Here is a 5,920-nt window from a genome sequence, read left to right as displayed (position 1 = left end):
GCATTTTTATCTTTCTTTTACTTTTTATATTTTCTTTCTTATTTTTATTATGCACTTTCTTTCTTGCAATTTAAATTCTGCATTTTCGTTCTTATTTTTCATATAGCATTTTGTTCTTATCTTTAATTCTTCATTTTTGTTTTTTTTCTCATAATTTTTTCTTAGATATCCATGAGCACTAACATGTCAAGCAGGACTTTAAGAGATTTTTCTGCACCCATTTGTGTAGGATTTTTATCTCCGATTGTGCAACCTCATATTGAAGCAGAAAGTTTCCAACTAGACCCAGAATTAATCACCATGATACAAGGCTACAAATTTGGAGGAGAAATATCAAAAAATATGTATATCCACCTTGAAGAATTCCTGAGGCTTTGTCATATGGTTGTTAGAGTGTATACTAAAAGTCTAACTTTTTGTATAAACATATAAGAATCACATTGGTCAAATGCCTATATTTATGCTAAGTATAGTTTGTCAATTTAATTTATATTGTAGATAACATGGTATGAGGAGACACACAGAAGATCATGTTATCAGATCCTTATAAAATATAAACAGTTGCTCACAACCAAGATGGAATGAGACAAACCATTGGAGTGGTTGTAGTGTAATTAGGTATTAGTTTATCTTGACTAATAAATTACACTAGTACACTATGAGTGTATTGAGCAGGACCAATTGAGGTAGTATCTTTTTATATTGACTATATAAAAGAACAATATCTCTGTTATTATGGAAGTGTGTACTCTTAATTATGATATAATAACAAGCACATATACTTAGTATTTATTTCTTTGATTTATCAAAGGGTGCGATTTAGCTCGTTAAATCAATAGGCCTGATAAGTTGAAAAATGATATTATTTATATGGTGTGTTGTTGATTATAGAATGAAACTGTGTCCTAGTAATCTAGGTTGATGATGTCCCCTTGAGGAGCTCATAAGGATTGTCATGTAAACCCTACAGGTGGACTTAGTCTGACATGATGATAAGGTTGAGTGGTACTACTCTTGGAGCTAGATATTAATTAAGTGAGTTGTCAGTAACTCATTTAATTAGTGGGCATTCAATATATTAAACATAGGGAGACTAACACACTCATGATAAGAAGGAGCCCATATAGTAATATGGGATTGGTGTAGTAGTGCAATAATAACTCTTTGGTGGAATGAGATATTATTGATGAACTTGAGTTGGGTGTTCGGGGCGAATACGGGGAGTTCAAGCTCATTGGGAGACCAAAATCAATTCCTCCTCTCGGTCCCTATTGTAGCCTCTTATTTATAAAGTCTTATATCCACCCAAACCCAACTTCTTACCCACCTTAAGGTGGCTGGCCAAGTCAAGATTAGAGCCCAAGCTAGGGTCGGCCAAACCAAGGTTAGATGGGTTCAAGTTGTGGTCGGCCCTAGCTTGGAGCCCAAGCAAGGGTGGCCGGCCATATTGAATTCAAAAGGAAGTTTTATTTTGTAAAATATTTCCTTTTATAGAGATCCATTAAAAGGATTTAAAAGGATGATTTTAATATAAAACTTTCCTTTTTTAGATCGGTCATAAAAGGAAATAAAAGGAAGTTTTTATTTTGTTGAAAACTTTCCTTTTTTGTTGGTTTTAAAAGAGAGTTTTAAAATTTTAAAATCTTTCCTTTTATAGCTTTCTACAAAGGAATAAAAGAGATATTTGAAATCTTTCCTTATTTGTAGTTATCTATAATGTGAAAGAAATATTTTAATTTTTTGATAAAACTTTCCTTTCTTGAAACCATGTTTTATTTTAAATCTTATCTTTTATAGATATCCATAAAAGGATTTAAAAGAGAGAGATTTTAATTTATAAAACATTTCTTTTAGAGCTATCCACAAAAGGGATTTTTAAAAGAGAGATTTTAATTTTTTGTTTAAAATCTTTCCTTACTTGGAGAACAAGCATGTGGTCAGCCATGACAAGAAGAAAAGGAAGTTTTAATTTTTTGTTTTAAAACTTTCCTTTTTAGTCATTGGCAAGGAATATAAGGAAGTTTTAATTATGTTTAAAACTTTCCTTATTTTTCAAGACCAAGGAATATAAAAGAGAGGGTAGAGGTGCCTCACCTCACAACAATATACATCTTCTATTCCTCTCCTCTCTTCCTTGGTGGTGGACGTCCCTTACTCTTTCTCTCTTCTCCTTTGTTTTCCCTCTTGGTGGCCGATGGCATATTGGTGTGGAGATCGATTGATGGTCGGTTGCTTGAAGGAGAAGAAGAAGAGAAGGAGGTTCTCTTGTCTAGCATCCCTTGGAGGAAAGTTGGTGGCCAAACTTCATCATCTCATGGAGAAAGTTGGTGGCCGAAACTTAAAAGGAAGAAGAAGGCTTGGGTGGATTCTCATCTTGGTAGATCGTCGCCCACACGACGTTCGAGATAAGAAGAGGAATACAATAGAAGATCAAGAGGTCTATAAATTACAAGAGGTATAACTAGTTATTAGTTTCCGCATCATAACTAGTTCATCTTTTGTATAGATCTTGAAAAACCAAACACAAGAGTTTATCAATTTTAATTATCATTTTTATTATTGATTTTCATTTTGATTTCATGTTTCGATAATGTTTTTTTATTGAGATCTCTATTGTTAAACCTTGTTTATTGTGAGAAGTTTAAATATCCGATTTCTTTGAAAGGCTTTGTCTAGGCAGTGGTGGATGATCACATACCCAAGAAGGCCTAATGCCTCACCACGTTTGACCTGGAAGTCGATCCTTGAAATAGATATTTGATCAACTTCTGTAATATGGTTTAACTTAGGAAGATCACATCGATTGAACTTGAAGTAAGAATGTTAAGTTTCGTTCCCAATTCAAGTTTAACTTCTAAAGGAAAAATTTGGATTAATAATGTTAAGCATCATTTGTCATCCAAATTTAACTTTAGTAGAACACATGGGTAGCTAGGATAGTTCTATGCTTGTACAAATTTTTGTACAAGGGAACTAGGACGGTATTCCGAGAAGCAACCAATAATGGTAAACTGTGAGGGTGTCTCAGCGGATGCAGTTCGATTGATGGCATTCCCTTTCAGTATCAAAGATAGGACAAAATCTTGGTTTAATTCTCTCCGTCCTCAAAGCATCACAAGTTGGAAACAATTGGAGCAGCAATTTCTAAATCATTTTTTCCCTCTAAGTAGAACAGTGTATATGAGGAATTTTATCACAAACTTTATTCAGATAGATGGAGAATCATTATTTGAAGCATGGGATAGATTCAAGAGTCTACAAAGATAGTGCCCTTATCATGGTTTGGAAAAATGACCAACCTTGCACATATTTTATAGGAGAATTTATTTCTCAGACAAATATTTATTAGATTCATCAGCTGGAGGTTCTTTTATGAACAAAAGTATGGGCGAACCATATATATTAATTGATCAAGTGACATTGAATCTCTAAGAATGGTCAGATAAAAGTTGGATAGAATCTCCCTTAAAAATTTAAGAAGTGCAAGCCATAATTACAAGAGAACCTATCAAATGAAATGCAGTTCAACCTTCCAATATTCTGGGAAATCTCCAGTCACAAAATGAGAGGTTCAAATAATTGGAGGCAAAGATTGATAGTATTGTTACAAAATAGTTCAAGCAAGATTCCTCTCCTACACAGACAAGATCTAGTGAAATTTGTAATGATACTAAGTTGAGAAGTGGCAAAAATCATGAACAACTTCTGAAAAAGGACTTGTACAGAATTGAGGAGATAAATAATAGAAGATCACAAGAACTCAGTTCCATTACTCTACAAAGTTCTCAAAGGCTACAAGTACCTTTCCCTCAATGGTTGATCACACCATCACTAAACAAGCAATTTGAACCTCAGCCACAAGCTCAACCATTCCCAAAACCTTCACTAAGGGTTCCTTTTCCATAAAAGCTAGTGGGGGCTAACAAAGATAAAGATTTTGGCAAATTCTGTGATCCAAATATTGTTGAGTGTAGATTTCATGATGTATATAATGATGAAGACTCTTCGGATAAGGATTGTGATGATAATGTAGTGGATAACAAGTTTTCAGATCTACCTCCAAGTTTTACAGGATGTTATAGTGAAATTGAATTTTCAGATGATGAATGTGATGTGGTAAATCAACTTAAGAATGCAAATGAAGTTAGTGATCCTCCTATAGTTGATTCTCTTATTGAGGATATTGATGTTGGTTTATTTTTGATGTGTGTGGAGATGATAATGATATGGAAGGATGTGAAGGGAGTTGTGTTGTGGAAGCAGCATCTCAAGAATCACCTCCTTTGTCCACACAACCTTCTGAGATTATGAGAATTGCAAGGATTGAGTATGTTGTGGATCACTGTGTAGGGACTTATGCAGAGTTAGCAGAGTCTCAAGAATCACCACCTTTGGTAGCACCAACACTTGAGCCAGAGCCAGAACCATCATTGGTTTCAGAGAAGGTCACATCCACTGATTTGGAACTTTTAGGTAACTCTTAGCATTGCCAGGTGAGTATTCTTAGTGATCTTTTAGAAAGTTTCATTGTGGTACCTGTAATTAATTTTGTTGGATGTGATTCAATTATTGATACATACTCAGTTCATTCTAATATGGTTCTAGTTCTTTCTTATATAACATGTTTGTGGGAGATTTGTTTTTCTTTTGTGTGTGCAGATTTCACTTGGGTTGAATACTAGAAGCTCAATCTGAACCATCTCTGACTGCTGGAAAGGACTTTTAAGGAGACGAAGATGAAGAGAGTGGTGATACACTACATTATTCTTATAACAACAACTCTCTTCATAATAACATGGGTCATTGGAAGAAAAGTCCATAAGTTTCTCACTCTGGCAAGATCGCGATTTCAATGAGCCTAATAAGGAGTCGAGCTAATGACCTTAAACAAGCGCTTCTTAGGAGGCAACCCAAGTTTAATCTTTCTTTCATTTTAGTTTTAGTTTCTTTCTAGTTTCTTTACTTTGTTCATAATAACTCTAATCCCTCTACTTAATTTTTCTTGTCTATTTTTTTTTTGTAGATTTCAAAGTTGTGGAGGAATGTGAGCATCGGTTAGAGGAGTATCTTCAAGCACATGAATGTGTCAATCATTTAGAGCTCACCACTTGGTAACTTCTCAAAACTTCATAAATCTCCTCCACATTACATTTCTAGTTTTCATCGGGATGATGAAAAGTTTAAGTCTGGGGGGATGTTTGGATTTAGTTTGGTTTAGTGCTTCTTATACTTCTTAGTGTTTGCTCATTTCTTTTTGAAATTTTTACTAGTTGCATCACTCATCATGTCATTATTGTTTGTTCCCTAATGCAAAATACTAGCACGTTTCATCTAGATATTTATGTTGTGTGATTTGATATGCTAGTATGTCTATTGATATATGTTTTCCTATCCATAGTAGCATGAAGTGAGCATTGTATTACTAGAAGAATTTGAATGTTGGCCTAGTTTTAGGATCTCTTCACATTATGCTTGACTTTGATGGTAGATATTTTTGAAAATAATCATGATTCATAGAACCGGACTAGTACTCTTGCTTCTATGGTGACCTCTCAACTATATTTTGGTTTCTGGGTAAACTCAGATCATGCAAGCTCATTTGGAAAAGTCAATCTCTAAAAAAACTAAAAGTTTGTTCAAGTTTGATACTTTGCAAACATTCAAAGAAAAAAAATAATAAGGGATAAAAAAATAGTTATCATGAGTGGAAACTAGTAATTCACCCCTTTGAGACCGAGTTAGGTTACTGAGAAAATGAATACTATGTTTCTCTTGATACTGAGTATTCCTTTGAGACCTTGTGTAGATGATGCATAGCATTTTTTATGGGGAACGAACCTTGCGTGTGGCAAGTAAGTGTCTATCACTGGAAGTATAAGGAACACAGTTAAATGAAAAATTGACTAGGCTTAGAGATTGA

General features: G+C 34.1%; 1 non-coding gene across 1 annotated transcript; it reads right to left on the bottom strand.

The window, feature by feature from the left end:
- Nucleotides 1–3,178: 3,178 nt before the first annotated feature.
- Nucleotides 3,179–3,284, bottom strand: LOC122054366. Its single transcript, XR_006132688.1, has one exon. It is a non-coding gene; the product is annotated as a small nucleolar RNA R71 (small nucleolar RNA).
- Between the last annotated feature and the right edge of the window lie 2,636 nt (nucleotides 3,285–5,920).

This window comes from Zingiber officinale, chromosome 3A (assembly GCF_018446385.1).
Source record: "Zingiber officinale cultivar Zhangliang chromosome 3A, Zo_v1.1, whole genome shotgun sequence".
Lineage (NCBI taxonomy): Eukaryota > Viridiplantae > Streptophyta > Magnoliopsida > Zingiberales > Zingiberaceae > Zingiber > Zingiber officinale.
This window is presented reverse-complemented; position numbering and strand designations above follow the sequence as displayed.